We start from the raw sequence: 25,716 nt of genomic DNA on the forward strand, positions 1-25,716 counted from the left end.
TACATTTATCTTTCATGATTTTGTATTTTGTTCCTTATTTATAATATGATAGCTTTCAAATAGTTTTCTTCGGCATCCATATATTTTCTATAAATTTTATATCGCTTTTAGTTTTACTTATTAATTGTTACATAAATTAATTTAATTTTAATCAATATATCATTGAATTTGTTCGTAAGTCTTGCTAGAAGAAAATTAAATATTTCTCTATTATTCAAATAACTTCAATTACATATTTTAAGAAAACAAATATTATTTGGTACGAAATAAGGGTTATGTTCAATTAAGAACATATGAATTCAATTTTTTATGACATTTTGGTAAGCACAAAACCATTTAATTTTATTTTGAAAACGACTAACTTACATATAAAAAATCTATCTACTCATATTTTAAGAACATATAGTATTACACAAACTAAGACCTCGTATGCATATATTCATATTTGGACCAATACAACAATAGCAAGCTCCATCTGTTCCTTTACAATGTGATGATGGAAGTGGTACACAGACACCTCTTAGCTTGGCATCGTGATGAGGATTATCATAATCCATAGTAGACGGTTGTGGCCTTGCATCTCCCAAAATAGTCTTTATTAAGGTAGTTTTTAAAGCTTTATCACCAATGTTGTTCCCATTTACAACTGCACAAACGAATTCATAACATTAAATATAACGATTATACCTCAGATGTGAACAAATTAACATGTAAAATATTGATGGAGATGAATGCGACAATTTCCAAATTATCGTGATATTGTAAAAGACGAACATTAGGTGTTGTCACTATGTCATTAAACTTTTTATAATAGATTATTGTTTAAAACTACAATATTTCCATTAAGATACTCTAATCATTTATGAAATGAAAAATCAACTCACATATGACAAGAAGGCCAAGAACAAAGAATGAAAACCAAAATTCCTTGTTCCTCAACATCTTCATATTACAGGACATGTCAAGAATTGGTGAAGTGAATATATTTATACTAAATTTACTAGAAGTAAATGCAATGTATACTCAACTCAAATTGAGCGTTTTGTAAATTATTATTCTAACTAAGTATCCTTCATAATTACAACATATTTATAGTAAAATTAAATTCTTATGTTTCTTTTTATTTGATAGTATTTAAGTCATTTTTTGAAAATTTATTTTATTTTTGCTTTAAAATTTTAATTTTTTTCAAGTAGTTTAGAATGTGACAAGAACAATGTTGCTTGGATGCAAATTACCATTTCATAAATACTTATTTTGTCTTCTTTTTTCTTTTTTATATATTAGAGGAAAAGAACCAATGTAAATTATTTAAAATAGGTCGCTGTAACACGCATCTATTTTGAAAATATTATGGACATACTCGGGCGTGAGATTTCTTGGATTTTTAAAAGTTTTTGATTTACAAAAGAAAACTCGAATTAAAAAAACTAGGTTAGAATGTACAAGCTCTTAAATTTTATTTTTAATAAAAAAACACATAATACGAAATCTGCTAGAAGTACCTTTTGCCTTATCTGAGCTTTTAGAGGCATGTTTTCATTTAATTCTACGCCTTTAGTAGCTAATATATATACGTTTTCTGAAAACTTCTATAAAACCAAATTTTATAGTTTCTTGATCATGTCTTCCAAATAAATGTCCTTAAGGCACATAAACACATGTACATGTTATGAAAATATAATATAAATTTTAGTAGCTTATCACTTTATTATTGTAATGGTTTATGTAGTTTTAAATGTAATTTACAATATTGGGAGATACATTTATCTTTCATGATTTTGTATTTTGTTCCTTATTTATAATATGATAGCTTTCAAATAGTTTTCTTCGGCATCCATATATTTTCTATAAATTTTATATCGCTTTTAGTTTTACTTATTAATTGTTACATAAATTAATTTAATTTTAATCAATATATCATTGAATTTGTTCGTAAGTCTTGCTAGAAGAAAATTAAATATTTCTCTATTATTCAAATAACTTCAATTACATATTTTAAGAAAACAAATATTATTTGGTACGAAATAAGGGTTATGTTCAATTAAGAACATATGAATTCAATTTTTTATGACATTTTGGTAAGCACAAAACCATTTAATTTTATTTTGAAAACGACTAACTTACATATAAAAAATCTATCTACTCATATTTTAAGAACATATAGTATTACACAAACTAAGACCTCGTATGCATATATTCATATTTGGACCAATACAACAATAGCAAGCTCCATCTGTTCCTTTACAATGTGATGATGGAAGTGGTACACAGACACCTCTTAGCTTGGCATCGTGATGAGGATTATCATAATCCATAGTAGACGGTTGTGGCCTTGCATCTCCCAAAATAGTCTTTATTAAGGTAGTTTTTAAAGCTTTATCACCAATGTTGTTCCCATTTACAACTGCACAAACGAATTCATAACATTAAATATAACGATTATACCTCAGATGTGAACAAATTAACATGTAAAATATTGATGGAGATGAATGCGACAATTTCCAAATTATCGTGATATTGTAAAAGACGAACATTAGGTGTTGTCACTATGTCATTAAACTTTTTATAATAGATTATTGTTTAAAACTACAATATTTCCATTAAGATACTCTAATCATTTATGAAATGAAAAATCAACTCACATATGACAAGAAGGCCAAGAACAAAGAATGAAAACCAAAATTCCTTGTTCCTCAACATCTTCATATTACAGGACATGTCAAGAATTGGTGAAGTGAATATATTTATACTAAATTTACTAGAAGTAAATGCAATGTATACTCAACTCAAATTGAGCGTTTTGTAAATTATTATTCTAACTAAGTATCCTTCATAATTACAACATATTTATAGTAAAATTAAATTCTTATGTTTCTTTTTATTTGATAGTATTTAAGTCATTTTTTGAAAATTTATTTTATTTTTGCTTTAAAATTTTAATTTTTTTCAAGTAGTTTAGAATGTGACAAGAACAATGTTGCTTGGATGCAAATTACCATTTCATAAATACTTATTTTGTCTTCTTTTTTCTTTTTTATATATTAGAGGAAAAGAACCAATGTAAATTATTTAAAATAGGTCGCTGTAACACGCATCTATTTTGAAAATATTATGGACATACTCGGGCGTGAGATTTCTTGGATTTTTAAAAGTTTTTGATTTACAAAAGAAAACTCGAATTAAAAAAACTAGGTTAGAATGTACAAGCTCTTAAATTTTATTTTTAATAAAAAAACACATAATACGAAATCTGCTAGAAGTACCTTTTGCCTTATCTGAGCTTTTAGAGGCATGTTTTCATTTAATTCTACGCCTTTAGTAGCTAATATATATACGTTTTCTGAAAACTTCTATAAAACCAAATTTTATAGTTTCTTGATCATGTCTTCCAAATAAATGTCCTTAAGGCACATAAACACATGTACATATTATAAATATATAATATAAATATTAGTAGCTTATCACTTTATTATTGTAATGGTTTATGTAGTTTTAAATATAATTTAAATATTGGTAGATACATTTATCTTTCATTATTTTGTATTTTGTTCGTTATTTATAATATGATAGCTTTCAAATAGTTTTCTTCGGCATCCATATATTTTTCTATAAGTTTTATATCGTTTTTAGTTTTAGTTATTAATTGTTACATAAATTAATTTAATTTTAACCAATATATCATTGAATTTGTTCGTAACTCTTACTAGAAGAAAATTAAATATTTCTCTATTATTCAAATAACTTCAATTACATATTTTAAGAAAACAAATATTATTTGGTACGAAATAAGGGTTATGTTCAAATAAGAACATATGAATTCAATTTTTTATGACATTTGGTAAGCACAAAACCATTTAATATTATTTTGAAAACGACTAACTTACATATAAAAAATATGCATATTTTAAGAACATATAGTATTACATAAACTAAGACCTCGTATGCATATATTCATATTTGGACCAATACAACAATAGCAAGCTCCATCTGTTCCTTTACAATGTGATGATGGAAGTGGTATACAGACACCTCTTAGCTTGGCATCGTGATGAGGATTATCATACTCCATAGTAGACGGTTGTGGGCTTGCATCTCCCAAAATAGTCTTTATTAAGGTAGTTTTTAAAGCTTTATCACCAATGTTGTTCCCATTTACAACTGCACAAACGAATTCATAACATTAAATATAACGATTATACCACAGATGTGAACAAATTAACATGTAAAATATTGATGGAGATGAATGCGAAAATTTCCAAATTATCGTGATATTGTAAAGACGAACATAAGGTGTTGTCACTGTGTCATCAAACTTTTTATAATAGATTATTGTTTAAAACTACAATACGTCCATCAAGATACTATAATCATTTATGAAATGAAAAATCGACTCACATATGACAAGAAGGCCAAGAACAAAGAATGAAAACCAAAATTTCTTGTTCCTCAACATCTTCATATGAGAGGACATGTCAAGAATTGGTGAAGTAAATATATTTATACTAAATTTACTAGAAGTAAGTGCAATGTATACTCAACTCAAATGAGCGTTTTGTAAATTATTATTCTAACTAAGTATCCTTGATAATTACAACATATTTATAGTAAACTTAAATTCATATGTTTCTGTTTATTTGATAGTATTTAAGTTATTTTTTGAAAAATTATTTTATTTTTGCTTTAAAATTTTAATTTTTTTTCAAGTAGTTTAGAATGTGACAAGAACAATGTTGCTTGGATGCAAATTACCATTTCATAAATACTTATTTTGTCTTCTTTTTTCTTTTTTATATATTAGAGGAAAAGAACCAATGTAAATTATTTAAAATAGGTCGCTGTAACACGCATCTATTTTGAAAATATTATGGACATACTCGGGCGTGAGATTTCTTGGATTTTTAAAAGTTTTTGATTTACAAAAGAAAACTCGAATTAAAAAAACTAGGTTAGAATGTACAAGCTCTTAAATTTTATTTTTAATAAAAAAACACATAATACGAAATCTGCTAGAAGAACCTTTTGCCTTATCTGAGCTTTTAGAGGCATGTTTTCATTTAATTCTACGCCTTTAGTAGCTAATATATATACGTTTTCTGAAAACTTCTATAAAACCAAATTTTATAGTTTCTTGATCATGTCTTCCAAATAAATGTCCTTAAGGCACATAAACACATGTACATATTATAAATATATAATATAAATATTAGTAGCTTATCACTTTATTATTGTAATGGTTTATGTAGTTTTAAATATAATTTAAATATTGGTAGATACATTTATCTTTCATTATTTTGTATTTTGTTCGTTATTTATAATATGATAGATTTCAAATAATTTTCTTCGGCATCCATATATTTTTCTATAAGTTTTATATCGTTTTTAGTTTAGTTATTAATTGTTACATAAATTAATTTAATTTTAACCAATATATCATTGAATTTGTTCGTAAGTCTTACTAGAAGAAAATTAAATATTTCTCTATTATTCAAATAACTTCAATTACATATTTTAAGAAAACAAATATTATTTGGTACGAAATAAGGGTTATGTTCAAATAAGAACATATGAATTCAATTTTTTATGACATTTGGTAAGCACAAAACCATTTAATTTTATTTTGAAAACGACTAACTTACATATAAAAAATCTATATACTTATATTTTAAGAACATATAGTATTACACAAACTAAGACCTCGTATGCATATATTCATATTTGGACCAATACAACAATAGCAAGCTCCATATGTTCCTTTACAATGTGATGATGGAAGTGGTATACAGACACCTCTTAGCTTGGCATCGTGATGAGGATTATCATACTCCATAGTAGACGGTTGTGGGCTTGCATCACCCAAAATAGTCTTTATTAAGGTAGTTTTTAAAGCTTTATCACCAATGTTGTTCCCATTTACAACTGCACAAACGAATTCATAACATTAAATATAACGATTATACCTCAGATGTGAACAAATTAACATGTAAAATATTGATGGAGATGAATGCGAAAATTTCCAAATTATCGTTATATTGTAAAGACGAACATAAGGTGTTGTCACTGTGTCATCAAACTTTTTTATAATAGATTATTGTTTAAAACTACAATACGTCCATCAAGATACTCTAATCATTTATGAAATGAAAAATCGACTCACATATGACAAGAAGGCCAAGAACAAAGAATGAAAACCAAAATTTCTTGTTCCTCAACATCTTCATATGAGAGGACATGTCAAGAATTGGTGAAGTAAATATATTTATACTAAATTTACTAGAAGTAAGTGCAATGTATACTCAACTCAAATGAGCGTTTTGTAAATTATTATTCTAACTAAGTATCCTTGATAATTACAACATATTTATAGTAAACTTAAATTCATATGTTTCTGTTTATTTGATAGTATTTAAGTTATTTTTTGAAAAATTATTTTATTTTTGCTTTAAAATTTTAATTTTTTTTCAAGTAGTTTAGAATGTGACAAGAACAATGTTGCTTGGATGCAAATTACCATTTCATAAATACTTATTTTGTCTTCTTTTTTCTTTTTTATATATTAGAGGAAAAGAACCAATGTAAATTATTTAAAATAGGTCGCTGTAACACGCATCTATTTTGAAAATATTATGGACATACTCGGGCGTGAGATTTCTTGGATTTTTAAAAGTTTTTGATTTACAAAAGAAAACTCGAATTAAAAAAACTAGGTTAGAATGTACAAGCTCTTAAATTTTATTTTTAATAAAAAAACACATAATACGAAATCTGCTAGAAGAACCTTTTGCCTTATCTGAGCTTTTAGAGGCATGTTTTCATTTAATTCTACGCCTTTAGTAGCTAATATATATACGTTTTCTGAAAACTTCTATAAAACCAAATTTTATAGTTTCTTGATCATGTCTTCCAAATAAATGTCCTTAAGGCACATAAACACATGTACATATTATAAATATATAATATAAATATTAGTAGCTTATCACTTTATTATTGTAATGGTTTATGTAGTTTTAAATATAATTTAAATATTGGTAGATACATTTATCTTTCATTATTTTGTATTTTGTTCGTTATTTATAATATGATAGCTTTCAAATAGTTTTCTTCGGCATCCATATATTTTTCTATAAGTTTTATATCGTTTTTAGTTTTAGTTATTAATTGTTACATAAATTAATTTAATTTTAACCAATATATCATTGAATTTGTTCGTAAGTCTTACTAGAAGAAAATTAAATATTTCTCTATTATTCAAATAACTTCAATTACATATTTTAAGAAAACAAATATTATTTGGTACGAAATAAGGGTTATGTTCAAATAAGAACATATGAATTCAATTTTTTATGACATTTGGTAAGCACAAAACCATTTAATTTTATTTTGAAAACGACTAACTTACATATAAAAAATCTATCTACTTATATTTTAAGAACATATAGTATTACACAAACTAAGACCTCGTATGCATATATTCATATTTGGACCAATACAACAATAGCAAGCTCCATCTGTTCCTTTACAATGTGATGATGGAAGTGGTATACAGACACCTCTTAGCTTGGCATCGTGATGAGGATTATCATACTCCATAGTAGACGGTTGTGGGCTTGCATCTCCCAAAATAGTCTTTATTAAGGTAGTTTTTAAAGCTTTATCACCAATGTTGTTCCCATTTACAACTGCACAAACGAATTCATAACATTAAATATAACGATTATACCACAGATGTGAACAAATTAACATGTAAAATATTGATGGAGATGAATGCGAAAATTTCCAAATTATCGTGATATTGTAAAGACGAACATAAGGTGTTGTCACTGTGTCATCAAACTTTTTATAATAGATTATTGTTTAAAACTACAATACGTCCATCAAGATACTCTAATCATTTATGAAATGAAAAATCGACTCACATATGACAAGAAGGCCAAGAACAAAGAATGAAAACCAAAATTTCTTGTTCCTCAACATCTTCATATGAGAGGACATGTCAAGAATTGGTGAAGTAAATATATTTATACTAAATTTACTAGAAGTAAGTGCAATGTATACTCAACTCAAATGAGCGTTTTGTAAATTATTATTCTAACTAAGTATCCTTCATAATTACAACATATTTATAGTAAACTTAAATTCATATGTTTCTGTTTATTTGATAGTATTTAAGTTATTTTTTGAAAAATTATTTTATTTTTGCTTTAAAATTTTAATTTTTTTTCAAGTAGTTTAGAATGTGACAAGAACAATGTTGCTTGGATGCAAATTACCATTTCATAAATACTTATTTTGTCTTCTTTTTTCTTTTTTATATATTAGAGGAAAAGAACCAATGTAAATTATTTAAAATAGGTCGCTGTAACACGCATCTATTTTGAAAATATTATAGACATACTCGGGCGTGAGATTTCTTGGATTTTTAAAAGTTTTTGATTTACAAAAGAAAACTCGAATTAAAAAAACTAGGTTAGAATGTACAAGCTCTTAAATTTTATTTTTAATAAAAAAACACATAATACGAAATCTGCTAGAAGAACCTTTTGCCTTATCTGAGCTTTTAGAGGCATGTTTTCATTTAATTCTACGCCTTTAGTAGCTAATATATATACGTTTTCTGAAAACTTCTATAAAACCAAATTTTATAGTTTCTTGATCATGTCTTCCAAATAAATGTCCTTAAGGCACATAAACACATGTACATATTATAAATATATAATATAAATATTAGTAGCTTATCACTTTATTATTGTAATGGTTTATGTAGTTTTAAATATAATTTAAATATTGGTAGATACATTTATCTTTCATTATTTTGTATTTTGTTCGTTATTTATAATATGATAGCTTTCAAATAGTTTTCTTCGGCATCCATATATTTTTCTATAAGTTTTATATCGTTTTTAGTTTTAGTTATTAATTGTTACATAAATTAATTTAATTTTAACCAATATATCATTGAATTTGTTCGTAAGTCTTACTAGAAGAAAATTAAATATTTCTCTATTATTCAAATAACTTCAATTACATATTTTAAGAAAACAAATATTATTTGGTACGAAATAAGGGTTATGTTCAAATAAGAACATATGAATTCAATTTTTTATGACATTTGGTAAGCACAAAACCATTTAATTTTATTTTGAAAACGACTAACTTACATATAAAAAATCTATCTACTTATATTTTAAGAACATATAGTATTACACAAACTAAGACCTCGTATGCATATATTCATATTTGGACCAATACAACAATAGCAAGCTCCATCTGTTCCTTTACAATGTGATGATGGAAGTGGTATACAGACACCTCTTAGCTTGGCATCGTGATGAGGATTATCATACTCCATAGTAGACGGTTGTGGGCTTGCATCTCCCAAAATAGTCTTTATTAAGGTAGTTTTTAAAGCTTTATCACCAATGTTGTTCCCATTTACAACTGCACAAACGAATTCATAACATTAAATATAACGATTATACCTCAGATGTGAACAAATTAACATGTAAAATATTGATGGAGATGAATGCGAAAATTTCCAAATTATCGTGATATTGTAAAGACGAACATAAGGTGTTGTCACTGTGTCATCAAACTTTTTATAATAGATTATTGTTTAAAACTACAATACGTCCATCAAGATACTCTAATCATTTATGAAATGAAAAATCGACTCACATATGACAAGAAGGCCAAGAACAAAGAATGAAAACCAAAATTTCTTGTTCCTCAACATCTTCATATGAGAGGACATGTCAAGAATTGGTGAAGTAAATATATTTATACTAAATTTACTAGAAGTAAGTGCAATGTATACTCAACTCAAATGAGCGTTTTGTAAATTATTATTCTAACTAAGTATCCTTGATAATTACAACATATTTATAGTAAACTTAAATTCATATGTTTCTGTTTATTTGATAGTATTTAAGTTATTTTTTGAAAAATTATTTTATTTTTGCTTTAAAATTTTAATTTTTTTTCAAGTAGTTTAGAATGTGACAAGAACAATGTTGCTTGGATGCAAATTACCATTTCATAAATACTTATTTTGTCTTCTTTTTTCTTTTTTATATATTAGAGGAAAAGAACCAATGTAAATTATTTAAAATAGGTCGCTGTAACACGCATCTATTTTGAAAATATTATGGACATACTCGGGCGTGAGATTTCTTGGATTTTTAAAAGTTTTTGATTTACAAAAGAAAACTCGAATTAAAAAAACTAGGTTAGAATGTACAAGCTCTTAAATTTTATTTTTAATAAAAAAACCCATAATACGAAATCTGCTAGAAGTACCTTTTGCCTTATCTGAGCTTTTAGAGGCATGTTTTCATTTAATTCTACGCCTTTAGTAGCTAATATATATACGTTTTCTGAAAACTTCTATAAAACCAAATTTTATAGTTTCTTGATCATGTCTTCCAAATAAATGTCCTTAAGGCACATAAACACATGTACATATTATAAATATATAATATAAATATTAGTAGCTTATCACTTTATTATTGTAATGGTTTATGTAGTTTTAAATATAATTTAAATATTGGTAGATACATTTATCTTTCATTATTTTGTATTTTGTTCGTTATTTATAATATGATAGCTTTCAAATAGTTTTCTTCGGCATCCATATATTTTTCTCTAAGTTTTATATCGTTTTTAGTTTTAGTTATTAATTGTTACATAAATTAATTTAATTTTAACCAATATATCATTGAATTTGTTCGTAACTCTTACTAGAAGAAAATTAAATATTTCTCTATTATTCAAATAACTTCAATTACATATTTTAAGAAAACAAATATTATTTGGTACGAAATAAGGGTTATGTTCAAATAAGAACATATGAATTCAATTTTTTATGACATTTGGTAAGCACAAAACCATTTAATTTTATTTTGAAAACGACTAACTTACATATAAAAAATCTATCTACTTATATTTTAAGAACATATAGTATTACACAAACTAAGACCTCGTATGCATATATTCATATTTGGACCAATACAACAATAGCAAGCTCCATCTGTTCCTTTACAATGTGATGATGGAAGTGGTATACAGACACCTCTTAGCTTGGCATCGTGATGAGGATTATCATACTCCATAGTAGACGGTTGTGGGCTTGCATCTCCCAAAATAGTCTTTATTAAGGTAGTTTTTAAAGCTTTATCACCAATGTTGTTCCCATTTACAACTGCACAAACGAATTCATAACATTAAATATAACGATTATACCTCAGATGTGAACAAATTAACATGTAAAATATTGATGGAGATGAATGCGAAAATTTCCAAATTATCGTGATATTGTAAAGACGAACATAAGGTGTTGTTACTGTGTCATCAAACTTTTTATAATAGATTATTGTTTAAAACTACAATACGTCCATCAAGATACTCTAATCATTTATGAAATGAAAAATCGACTCACATATGACAAGAAGGCCAAGAACAAAGAATGAAAACCAAAATTTCTTGTTCCTCAACATCTTCATATGAGAGGACATGTCAAGAATTGGTGAAGTAAATATATTTATACTAAATTTACTAGAAGTAAGTGCAATGTATACTCAACTCAAATGAGCGTTTTGTAAATTATTATTCTAACTAAGTATCCTTGATAATTACAACATATTTATAGTAAACTTAAATTCATATGTTTCTGTTTATTTGATAGTATTTAAGTTATTTTTTGAAAAATTATTTTATTTTTGCTTTAAAATTTTAATTTTTTTTCAAGTAGTTTAGAATGTGACAAGAACAATGTTGCTTGGATGCAAATTACCATTTCATAAATACTTATTTTGTCTTCTTTTTTCTTTTTTATATATTAGAGGAAAAGAACCAATGTAAATTATTTAAAATAGGTCGCTGTAACACGCATCTATTTTGAAAATATTATAGACATACTCGGGCGTGAGATTTCTTGGATTTTTAAAAGTTTTTGATTTACAAAAGAAAACTCGAATTAAAAAAACTAGGTTAGAATGTACAAGCTCTTAAATTTTATTTTTAATAAAAAAACACATAATACGAAATCTGCTAGAAGAACCTTTTGCCTTATCTGAGCTTTTAGAGGCATGTTTTCATTTAATTCTACGCCTTTAGTAGCTAATATATATACGTTTTCTGAAAACTTCTATAAAACCAAATTTTATAGTTTCTTGATCATGTCTTCCAAATAAATGTCCTTAAGGCACATAAACACATGTACATATTATAAATATATAATATAAATATTAGTAGCTTATCACTTTATTATTGTAATGGTTTATGTAGTTTTAAATATAATTTAGATATTGGTAGATACATTTATCTTTCATTATTTTGTATTTTGTTCGTTATTTATAATATGATAGCTTTCAAATAGTTTTCTTCGGCATCCATATATTTTTCTATAAGTTTTATATCGTTTTTAGTTTTAGTTATTAATTGTTACATAAATTAATTTAATTTTAACCAATATATCATTGAATTTGTTCGTAAGTCTTACTAGAAGAAAATTAAATATTTCTCTATTATTCAAATAACTTCAATTACATATTTTAAGAAAACAAATATTATTTGGTACGAAATAAGGGTTATGTTCAAATAAGAACATATGAATTCAATTTTTTATGACATTTGGTAAGCACAAAACCATTTAATTTTATTTTGAAAACGACTAACTTACATATAAAAAATCTATCTACTTATATTTTAAGAACATATAGTATTACACAAACTAAGACCTCGTATGCATATATTCATATTTGGACCAATACAACAATAGCAAGCTCCATCTGTTCCTTTACAATGTGATGATGGAAGTGGTATACAGACACCTCTTAGCTTGGCATCGTGATGAGGATTATCATACTCCATAGTAGACGGTTGTGGGCTTGCATCTCCCAAAATAGTCTTTATTAAGGTAGTTTTTAAAGCTTTATCACCAATGTTGTTCCCATTTACAACTGCACAAACGAATTCATAACATTAAATATAACGATTATACCTCAGATGTGAACAAATTAACATGTAAAATATTGATGGAGATGAATGCGAAAATTTCCAAATTATCGTGATATTGTAAAGACGAACATAAGGTGTTGTCACTGTGTCATCAAACTTTTTATAATAGATTATTGTTTAAAACTACAATACGTCCATCAAGATACTCTAATCATTTATGAAATGAAAAATCGACTCACATATGACAAGAAGGCCAAGAACAAAGAATGAAAACCAAAATTTCTTGTTCCTCAACATCTTCATATGAGAGGACATGTCAAGAATTGGTGAAGTAAATATATTTATACTAAATTTACTAGAAGTAAGTGCAATGTATACTCAACTCAAATGAGCGTTTTGTAAATTATTATTCTAACTAAGTATCCTTGATAATTACAACATATTTATAGTAAACTTAAATTCATATGTTTCTGTTTATTTGATAGTATTTAAGTTATTTTTTGAAAAATTATTTTATTTTTGCTTTAAAATTTTAATTTTTTTTCAAGTAGTTTAGAATGTGACAAGAACAATGTTGCTTGGATGCAAATTACCATTTCATAAATACTTATTTTGTCTTCTTTTTTCTTTTTTATATATTAGAGGAAAAGAACCAATGTAAATTATTTAAAATAGGTCGCTGTAACACGCATCTATTTTGAAAATATTATGGACATACTCGGGCGTGAGATTTCTTGGATTTTTAAAAGTTTTTGATTTACAAAAGAAAACTCGAATTAAAAAAACTAGGTTAGAATGTACAAGCTCTTAAATTTTATTTTTAATAAAAAAACCCATAATACGAAATCTGCTAGAAGTACCTTTTGCCTTATCTGAGCTTTTAGAGGCATGTTTTCATTTAATTCTACGCCTTTAGTAGCTAATATATATACGTTTTCTGAAAACTTCTATAAAACCAAATTTTATAGTTTCTTGATCATGTCTTCCAAATAAATGTCCTTAAGGCACATAAACACATGTACATATTATAAATATATAATATAAATATTAGTAGCTTATCACTTTATTATTGTAATGGTTTATGTAGTTTTAAATATAATTTAAATATTGGTAGATACATTTATCTTTCATTATTTTGTATTTTGTTCGTTATTTATAATATGATAGCTTTCAAATAGTTTTCTTCGGCATCCATATATTTTTCTCTAAGTTTTATATCGTTTTTAGTTTTAGTTATTAATTGTTACATAAATTAATTTAATTTTAACCAATATATCATTGAATTTGTTCGTAACTCTTACTAGAAGAAAATTAAATATTTCTCTATTATTCAAATAACTTCAATTACATATTTTAAGAAAACAAATATTATTTGGTACGAAATAAGGGTTATGTTCAAATAAGAACATATGAATTCAATTTTTTATGACATTTGGTAAGCACAAAACCATTTAATTTTATTTTGAAAACGACTAACTTACATATAAAAAATCTATCTACTTATATTTTAAGAACATATAGTATTACACAAACTAAGACCTCGTATGCATATATTCATATTTGGACCAATACAACAATAGCAAGCTCCATCTGTTCCTTTACAATGTGATGATGGAAGTGGTATACAGACACCTCTTAGCTTGGCATCGTGATGAGGATTATCATACTCCATAGTAGACGGTTGTGGGCTTGCATCTCCCAAAATAGTCTTTATTAAGGTAGTTTTTAAAGCTTTATCACCAATGTTGTTCCCATTTACAACTGCACAAACGAATTCATAACATTAAATATAACGATTATACCTCAGATGTGAACAAATTAACATGTAAAATATTGATGGAGATGAATGCGAAAATTTCCAAATTATCGTGATATTGTAAAGACGAACATAAGGTGTTGTTACTGTGTCATCAAACTTTTTATAATAGATTATTGTTTAAAACTACAATACGTCCATCAAGATACTCTAATCATTTATGAAATGAAAAATCGACTCACATATGACAAGAAGGCCAAGAACAAAGAATGAAAACCAAAATTTCTTGTTCCTCAACATCTTCATATGAGAGGACATGTCAAGAATTGGTGAAGTAAATATATTTATACTAAATTTACTAGAAGTAAGTGCAATGTATACTCAACTCAAATGAGCGTTTTGTAAATTATTATTCTAACTAAGTATCCTTGATAATTACAACATATTTATAGTAAACTTAAATTCATATGTTTCTGTTTATTTGATAGTATTTAAGTTATTTTTTGAAAAATTATTTTATTTTTGCTTTAAAATTTTAATTTTTTTTCAAGTAGTTTAGAATGTGACAAGAACAATGTTGCTTGGATGCAAATTACCATTTCATAAATACTTATTTTGTCTTCTTTTTTCTTTTTTATATATTAGAGGAAAAGAACCAATGTAAATTATTTAAAATAGGTCGCTGTAACACGCATCTATTTTGAAAATATTATGGACATACTCGGGCGTGAGATTTCTTGGATTTTTAAAAGTTTTTGATTTACAAAAGAAAACTCGAATTAAAAAAACTAGGTTAGAATGTACAAGCTCTTAAATTTTATTTTTAATAAAAAAACACATAATACGAAATCTGCTAGAAGAACCTTTTGCCTTATCTGAGCTTTTAGAGGCATGTTTTCATTTAATTCTACGCCTTTAGTAGCTAATATATATACGTTTTCTGAAAACTTCTATAAAACCAAATTTTATAGTTTCTTGATCATGTCTTCCAAATAAATGTCCTTAAGGCACATAAACACATGTACATATTATAAATATATAATATAAATATTAGTAGCTTATCACTTTATTATTGTAATGGTTTATGTAGTTTTAAATATAATTTAAATATTGGTAGATACATTTATCTTTCATTATTTTGTATTTTGTTCGTTATTTATAATATGATAGCTTTCAAATAGTTTTCTTCGGCATCCATATATTTTTCTATAAGTTTTATATCGTTTTTAGTTTTAGTTATTAATTGTTACATAAATTAATTTAATTTTAACCAATATATCATTGAATTTGTTCGTAAGTCTTACTAGAAGAAAATTAAATATTTCTCTATTATTCAAATAACTTCAATTACATATTTTAAGAAAACAAATATTATTTGGTACGAAATAAGGGTTATGTTCAAATAAGAACATATGAATTCAATTTTTTATGACATTTGGTAAGCACAAAACCATTTAATTTTATTTTGAAAACGACTAACTTACATATAAAAAATCTATCTACTTATATTTTAAGAACATATAGTATTACACAAACTAAGACCTCGTATGCATATATTCATATTTGGACCAATACAACAATAGCAAGCTCCATCTGTTCCTTTACAATGTGATGATGGAAGTGGTATACAGACACCTCTTAGCTTGGCATCGTGATGCGGATTATCATACTCCATAGTAGACGGTTGTGGGCTTGCATCTCCCAAAATAGTCTTTATTAAGGTAGTTTTTAAAGCTTTATCACCAATGTTGTTCCCATTTACAACTGCACAAACGAATTCATAACATTAAATATAACGATTATACCTCAGATGTGAACAAATTAACATGTAAAATATTGATGGAGATGAATGCGAAAATTTCCAAATTATCGTGATATTGTAAAGACGAACATAAGGTGTTGTCACTGTGTCATCAAACTTTTTATAATAGATTATTGTTTAAAACTACAATACGTCCATCAAGATACTCTAATCATTTATGAAATGAAAAATCGACTCACATATGACAAGAAGGCCAAGAACAAAGAATGAAAACCAAAATTTCTTGTTCCTCAACATCTTCATATGAGAGGACATGTCAAGAATTGGTGAAGTAAATATATTTATACTAAATTTACTAGAAGTAAGTGCAATGTATACTCAACTCAAATGAGCGTTTTGTAAATTATTATTCTAACTAAGTATCCTTCATAATTACAACATATTTATAGTAAACTTAAATTCATATGTTTCTGTTTATTTGATAGTATTTAAGTTATTTTTTGAAAAATTATTTTATTTTTGCTTTAAAATTTTAATTTTTTTTCAAGTAGTTTAGAATGTGACAAGAACAATGTTGCTTGGATGCAAATTACCATTTCATAAATACTTATTTTGTCTTCTTTTTTCTTTTTTATATATTAGAGGAAAAGAACCAATGTAAATTATTTAAAATAGGTCGCTGTAACACGCATCTATTTTGAAAATATTATGGACATACTCGGGCGTGAGATTTCTTGGATTTTTAAAAGTTTTTGATTTACAAAAGAAAACTCGAATTAAAAAAACTAGGTTAGAATGTACAAGCTCTTAAATTTTATTTTTAATAAAAAAACACATAATACGAAATCTGCTAGAAGTACCTTTTGCCTTATCTGAGCTTTTAGAGGCATGTTTTCATTTAATTCTACGCCTTTAGTAGCTAATATATATACGTTTTCTGAAAACTTCTATAAAACCAAATTTTATAGTTTCTTGATCATGTCTTCCAAATAAATGTCCTTAAGGCACATAAACACATGTACATATTATAAATATATAATATAAATATTAGTAGCTTATCACTTTATTATTGTAATGGTTTATGTAGTTTTAAATATAATTTAAATATTGGTAGATACATTTATCTTTCATTATTTTGTATTTTGTTCGTTATTTATAATATGATAGCTTTCAAATAGTTTTCTTCGGCATCCATATATTTTTCTATAAGTTTTATATCGTTTTTAGTTTTAGTTATTAATTGTTACATAAATTAATTTAATTTTAACCAATATATCATTGAATTTGTTCGTAAGTCTTACTAGAAGAAAATTAAATATTTCTCTATTATTCAAATAACTTCAATTACATATTTTAAGAAAACAAATATTATTTGGTACGAAATAAGGGTTATGTTCAAATAAGAACATATGAATTCAATTTTTTATGACATTTGGTAAGCACAAAACCATTTAATTTTATTTTGAAAACGACTAACTTACATATAAAAAATCTATCTACTTATATTTTAAGAACATATAGTATTACACAAACTAAGACCTCGTATGCATATATTCATATTTGGACCAATACAACAATAGCAAGCTCCATCTGTTCCTTTACAATGTGATGATGGAAGTGGTATACAGACACCTCTTAGCTTGGCATCGTGATGAGGATTATCATACTCCATAGTAGACGGTTGTGGGCTTGCATCTCCCAAAATAGTCTTTATTAAGGTAGTTTTTAAAGCTTTATCACCAATGTTGTTCCCATTTACAACTGCACAAACGAATTCATAACATTAAATATAACGATTATACCTCAGATGTGAACAAATTAACATGTAAAATATTGATGGAGATGAATGCGAAAATTTCCAAATTATCGTGATATTGTAAAGACGAACATAAGGTGTTGTCACTGTGTCATCAAACTTTTTATAATAGATTATTGTTTAAAACTACAATACGTCCATCAAGATACTCTAATCATTTATGAAATGAAAAATCGACTCACATATGACAAGAAGGCCAAGAACAAAGAATGAAAACCAAAATTTCTTGTTCCTCAACATCTTCATATGAGAGGACATGTCAAGAATTGGTGAAGTAAATATATTTATACTAAATTTACTAGAAGTAAGTGCAATGTATACTCAACTCAAATGAGCGTTTTGTAAATTATTATTCTAACTAAGTATCCTTGATAATTACAACATATTTATAGTAAACTTAAATTCATATGTTTCTGTTTATTTGATAGTATTTAAGTTATTTTTTGAAAAATTATTTTATTTTTGCTTTAAAATTTTAATTTTTTTTCAAGTAGTTTAGAATGTGACAAGAACAATGTTGCTTGGATGCAAATTACCATTTCATAAATACTTATTTTGTCTTCTTTTTTCTTTTTTATATATTAGAGGAAAAGAACCAATGTAAATTATTTAAAATAGGTCGCTGTAACACGCATCTATTTTGAAAATATTATGGACATACTCGGGCGTGAGATTTCTTGGATTTTTAAAAGTTTTTGATTTACAAAAGAAAACTCGAATTAAAAAAACTAGGTTAGAATGTACAAGCTCTTAAATTTTATTTTTAATAAAAAAACACATAATACGAAATCTGCTAGAAGTACCTTTTGCCTTATCTGAGCTTTTAGAGGCATGTTTTCATTTAATTCTACGCCTTTAGTAGCTAATATATATACGTTTTCTGAAAACTTCTATAAAACCAAATTTTATAGTTTCTTGATCATGTCTTCCAAATAAATGTCCTTAAGGCACATAAACACATGTACATATTATAAATATATAATATAAATATTAGTAGCTTATCACTTTATTATTGTAATGGTTTATGTAGTTTTAAATATAATTTAAATATTGGTAGATACATTTATCTTTCATTATTTTGTATTTTGTTCGTTATTTATAATATGATAGCTTTCAAATAGTTTTCTTCGGCATCCATATATTTTTCTATAAGTTTTATATCGTTTTTAGTTTTAGTTATTAATTGTTACATAAATTAATTTAATTTTAACCAATATATCATTGAATTTGTTCGTAACTCTTACTAGAAGAAAATTAAATATTTCTCTATTATTCAAATAACTTCAATTACATATTTTAAGAAAACAAATATTATTTGGTACGAAATAAGGGTTATGTTCAAATAAGAACATATGAATTCAATTTTTTATGACATTTGGTAAGCACAAAACCATTTAATTTTATTTTGAAAACGACTAACTTACATATAAAAAATCTATCTACTTATATTTTAAGAACATATAGTATTACACAAACTAAGACCTCGTATGCATATATTCATATTTGGACCAATACAACAATAGCAAGCTCCATCTGTTCCTTTACAATGTGATGATGGAAGTGGTATACAGACACCTCTTAGCTTGGCATCGTGATGAGGATTATCATACTCCATAGTAGACGGTTGTGGGCTTGCATCTCCCAAAATAGTCTTTATTAAGGTAGTTTTTAAAGCTTTATCACCAATGTTGTTCCCATTTACAACTGCACAAACGAATTCATAACATTAAATATAACGATTATACCACAGATGTGAACAAATTAACATGTAAAATATTGATGGAGATGAATGCGAAAATTTCCAAATTATCGTGATATTGTAAAGACGAACATAAGGTGTTGTCACTGTGTCATCAAACTTTTTATAATAGATTATTGTTTAAAACTACAATACGTCCATCAAGATACTCTAATCATTTATGAAATGAAAAATCGACTCACATATGACAAGAAGGCCAAGAACAAAGAATGAAAACCAAAATTTCTTGTTCCTCAACATCTTCATATGAGAGGACATGTCAAGAATTGGTGAAGTAAATATATTTATACTAAATTTACTAGAAGTAAGTGCAATGTATACTCAACTCAAATGAGCGTTTTGTAAATTATTATTCTAACTAAGTATCCTTCATAATTACAACATATTTATAGTAAACTTAAATTCATATGTTTCTGTTTATTTGATAGTATTTAAGTTATTTTTTGAAAAATTATTTTATTTTTGCTTTAAAATTTTAATTTTTTTTCAAGTAGTTTAGAATGTGACAAGAACAATGTTGCTTGGATGCAAATTACCATTTCATAAATACTTATTTTGTCTTCTTTTTTCTTTTTTATATATTAGAGGAAAAGAACCAATGTAAATTATTTAAAATAGGTCGCTGTAACACGCATCTATTTTGAAAATATTATGGACATACTCGGGCGTGAGATTTCTTGGATTTTTAAAAGTTTTTGATTTACAAAAGAAGACTCGAATTAAAAAAACTAGGTTAGAATGTACAAGCTCTTAAATTTTATTTTTAATAAAAAAACGCATAATACGAAATCTGCTAGAAGTACCTTTTGCCTTATCCGAGCTTTTAGAGGCATGTTTTCATTTAATTCTATGCCTTTAGTAGCTAATATATATGTTTTCTGAAAACTTCTATAAAACCAAATTTGATAGTTTCTTGATCATGTCTTCCAAATAAATGTCCTTAAGGCACATAAACACATGTACATGTTATGAAAATATAATATAAATTTTAGTAGCTTATCACTTTATTATTGTAATGGTTTATGTAGTTTTAAATATAATTTACAATATTGGGAGATACATTTATCTTTCATGATTTTGTATTTTGTTCCTTATTTATAATATGATAGCTTTCAAATAGTTTTCTTCGGCATCCATATATTTTCTATAAATTTTATATCGCTTTTAGTTTTACTTATTAATTGTTACATAAATTAATTTAATTTTAATCAATATATCATTGAATTTGTTCGTAAGTCTTGCTAGAAGAAAATTAAATATTTCTCTATTATTCAAATAACTTCAATTACATATTTTAAGAAAACAAATATTATTTGGTATGAAATAAGGGTTATGTTCAATTAAGAACATATGAATTCAATTTTTTATGACATTTTGGTAAGCACAAAACCATTTAATTTTATTTTGAAAACGACTAACTTACATATAAAAAATCTATCTACTCATATTTTAAGAACATATAGTATTACACAAACTAAGACCTCGTATGCATATATTCATATTTGGACCAATACAACAATAGCAAGCTCCATCTGTTCCTTTACAATGTGATGATGGAAGTGGTACACAGACACCTCTTAGCTTGGCATCGTGATGAGGATTATCATAATCCATAGTAGACGGTTGTGGCCTTGCATCTCCCAAAATAGTCTTTATTAAGGTAGTTTTTAAAGCTTTATCACCAATTTTGTTCCCATTTACAACTGCACAAACGAATTCATAACATTAAATATAACGATTATACCTCAGATGTGAACAAATTAACATGTAAAATATTGATGGAGATGAATGCGACAATTTCCAAATTATCGTGATATTGTAAAAGACGAACATTAGGTGTTGTCACTGTGCCATCAAACTTTTTATAATAGATTATTGTTTAAAACTACAATATTTCCATTAAGATACTCTAATCATTTATGAAATGAAAAATCAACTCACATATGACAAGAAGGCCAAGAACAAAGAATGAAAACCAAAATTCCTTGTTCCTCAACATCTTCATATAAGAGGACATGTCAAGAATTGGTGAAGTGAATATATTTATACTAAATTTACTAGAAGTAAATGCAATGTATACTCAACTCAAATGAGCGTTTTGTAAATTATTATTCTAACTAAGTATCCTTCATAATTACAACATATTAATAGTAAAATTAAATTCTTATGTTTCTGTTTATTTGATAGTATTTAAGTCATTTTTTGAAAATTTATTTTATTTTTGCTTTAAAATTTTAATTTTTTTCAATTAGTTTAGAATGTGACAAGAACAATGTTGCTTAGATGCAAATTACCATTTCATAAATACTTATTTTGTCTTCTTTTTTCTTTTTTATATATTAGAGGAAAAGAACCAATGTAAATTATTTAAAATAGGTCGCTGTAACACGCATCTATTTTGAAAATATTATGGACATACTCGGGCGTGAGATTTCTTGGATTTTTAAAAGTTTTTTATTGACAAAAGAAAACTCGAATTAAAAAAACTAGGTTAGAATGTACAAGCTCTTAAATTTTATTTTTAATAAAAAAACACATAATACGAAATCTGCTAGAAGTACCTTTTGCCTTATCTGAGCTTTTAGAGGCATGTTTTCATTTAATTCTACACCTTTAGTAGCTAATATATATACGTTTTCTGAAAACTTCTATAAAACCAAATTTTATAGTTTCTTGATCATGTCTTCCAAATAAATGTCCTTAAGGCACATAAACACATGTACATATTATAAATATATAATATAAATATTAGTAGCTTATCACTTTATTATTGTAATGGTTTATGTAGTTTTAAATATAATTTAAATATTGGTAGATAAATTTATCTTTCATTATTTTGTATTTTGTTCGTTATTTATAATATGATAGCTTTCAAATAGTTTTCTTCGGCATCCAAATATTTTTCTATAAGTTTTATATCGTTTTTAGTTTTAGTTATTAATTGTTACATAAATTAATTTAATTTTAACCAATATATCATTGAATTTGTTCGTAACTCTTACTAGAAGAAAATTAAATATTTCTCTATTATTCAAATAACTTCAATTACATATTTTAAGAAAACAAATATTATTTGGTACGAAATAAGGGTTATGTTCAAATAAGAACATATGAATTCAATTTTTTATGACATTTGGTAAGCACAAAACCATTTAATATTATTTTGAAAACGACTAACTTACATATAAAAAATATGCATATTTTAAGAACATATAGTATTACATAAACTAAGACCTCGTATGCATATATTCATATTTGGACCAATACAACAATAGCAAGCTCCATCTGTTCCTTTACAATGTGATGATGGAAGTGGTATACAGACACCTCTTAGCTTGGCATCGTGATGAGGATTATCATACTCCATAGTAGACGGTTGTGGGCTTGCATCTCCCAAAATAGTCTTTATTAAGGTAGTTTTTAAAGCTTTATCACCAATGTTGTTCCCATTTACAACTGCACAAACGAATTCATAACATTAAATATAACGATTATACCACAGATGTGAACAAATTAACATATAAAATATTGATGGAGATGAATGCGAAAATTTCCAAATTATCGTGATATTGTAAAGACGAACATAAGGTGTTGTCACTGTGTCATCAAACTTTTTATAATAGATTATTGTTTAAAACTACAATACGTCCATCAAGATACTCTAATCATTTATGAAATGAAAAATCGACTCACATATGACAAGAAGGCCAAGAACAAAGAATGAAAACCAAAATTTCTTGTTCCTCAACATCTTCATATGAGAGGACATGTCAAGAATTGGTGAAGTAAATATATTTATACTAAATTTACTAGAAGTAAGTGCAATGTATACTCAACTCAAATGAGCGTTTTGTAAATTATTATTCTAACTAAGTATCCTTCATAATTACAACATATTTATAGTAAACTTAAATTCATATGTTTCTGTTTATTTGATAGTATTTAAGTTATTTTTTGAAAAATTATTTTATTTTTGCTTTAAAATTTTAATTTTTTTTCAAGTAGTTTAGAATGTGACAAGAACAATGTTGCTTAGATGCAAATTACGATTTCATAAATACTTATTTTGTCTTCTTTTTTCTTTTTTATATATTACTGGAAAAGAAACAATGTAAATTATTTAAAATAGGTCGCTGTAACACGCATCTATTTTGAAAATATTATGGACATTTTCGGGCGTGAGATTTCTTGGATTTTTAAAAGTTTTTGATTTACAAAAGAAAACTCGAATAAAAAAATCTAGGTTAGAATGTACAAGCTCTTAAATTTTATTTTTAATAAAAAAACGCATAATACGAAATCTGCTAGAAGTACCTTTTGCCTTATCCGAGCTTTTAGAGGCATGTTTTCATTTAATTCTATGCCTTTAGTAGCTAATATATATGTTTTCTGAAAACTTCTATAAAACCAAATTTTATAGTTTCTTGATCATGTCTTCCAAATAAATGTCCTTAAGGCACATAAACACATGTACATGTTATGAAAATATAATATAAATTTTAGTAGCTTATCACTTTATTATTGTAATGGTTTATGTAGTTTTAAATATAATTTACAATATTGGGAGATACATTTATCTTTCATGATTTTGTATTTTGTTCCTTATTTATAATATGATAGCTTTCAAATAGTTTTCTTCGGCATCCATATATTTTCTATAAATTTTATATCGCTTTTAGTTTTACTTATTAATTGTTACATAAATTAATTTAATTTTAATCAATATATCATTGAATTTGTTCGTAAGTCTTGCTAGAAGAAAATTAAATATTTCTCTATTATTCAAATAACTTCAATTACATATTTTAAGAAAACAAATATTATTTGGTACGAAATAAGGGTTATGTTCAATTAAGAACATATGAATTCAATTTTTTATGACATTTTGGTAAGCACAAAACCATTTAATTTTATTTTGAAAACGACTAACTTACATATAAAAAATCTATCTACTCATATTTTAAGAACATATAGTATTACACAAACTAAGACCTCGTATGCATATATTCATATTTGGACCAATACAACAATAGCAAGCTCCATCTGTTCCTTTACAACGTGATGATGGAAGTGGTACACAGACACCTCTTAGCTTGGCATCGTGATGAGGATTATCATAATCCATAGTAGACGGTTGTGGCCTTGCATCTCCCAAAATAGTCTTTATTAAGGTAGTTTTTAAAGCTTTATCACCAATGTTGTTCCCATTTACAACTGCACAAACGAATTCATAACATTAAATATAACGATTATACCTCAGATGTGAACAAATTAACATGTAAAATATTGATGGAGATGAATGCGACAATTTCCAAATTATCGTGATATTGTAAAAGACGAACATTAGGTGTTGTCACTGTGCCATCAAACTTTTTATAATAGATTATTGTTTAAAACTACAATATTTCCATTAAGATACTCTAATCATTTATGAAATGAAAAATCAACTCACATATGACAAGAAGGCCAAGAACAAAGAATGAAAACCAAAATTCCTTGTTCCTCAACATCTTCATATAAGAGGACATGTCAAGAATTGGTGAAGTGAATATATTTATACTAAATTTACTAGAAGTAAATGCAATGTATACTCAACTCAAATGAGCGTTTTGTAAATTATTATTCTAACTAAGTATCCTTCATAATTACAACATATTAATAGTAAAATT

The sequence above is a fragment of the Lactuca serriola genome, chromosome 5 (genome assembly GCF_051521515.1).
Source record: "Lactuca serriola cultivar US96UC23 chromosome 5, Lser_US96UC23_V15, whole genome shotgun sequence".
NCBI classification, from domain to species: domain Eukaryota; kingdom Viridiplantae; phylum Streptophyta; class Magnoliopsida; order Asterales; family Asteraceae; genus Lactuca; species Lactuca serriola.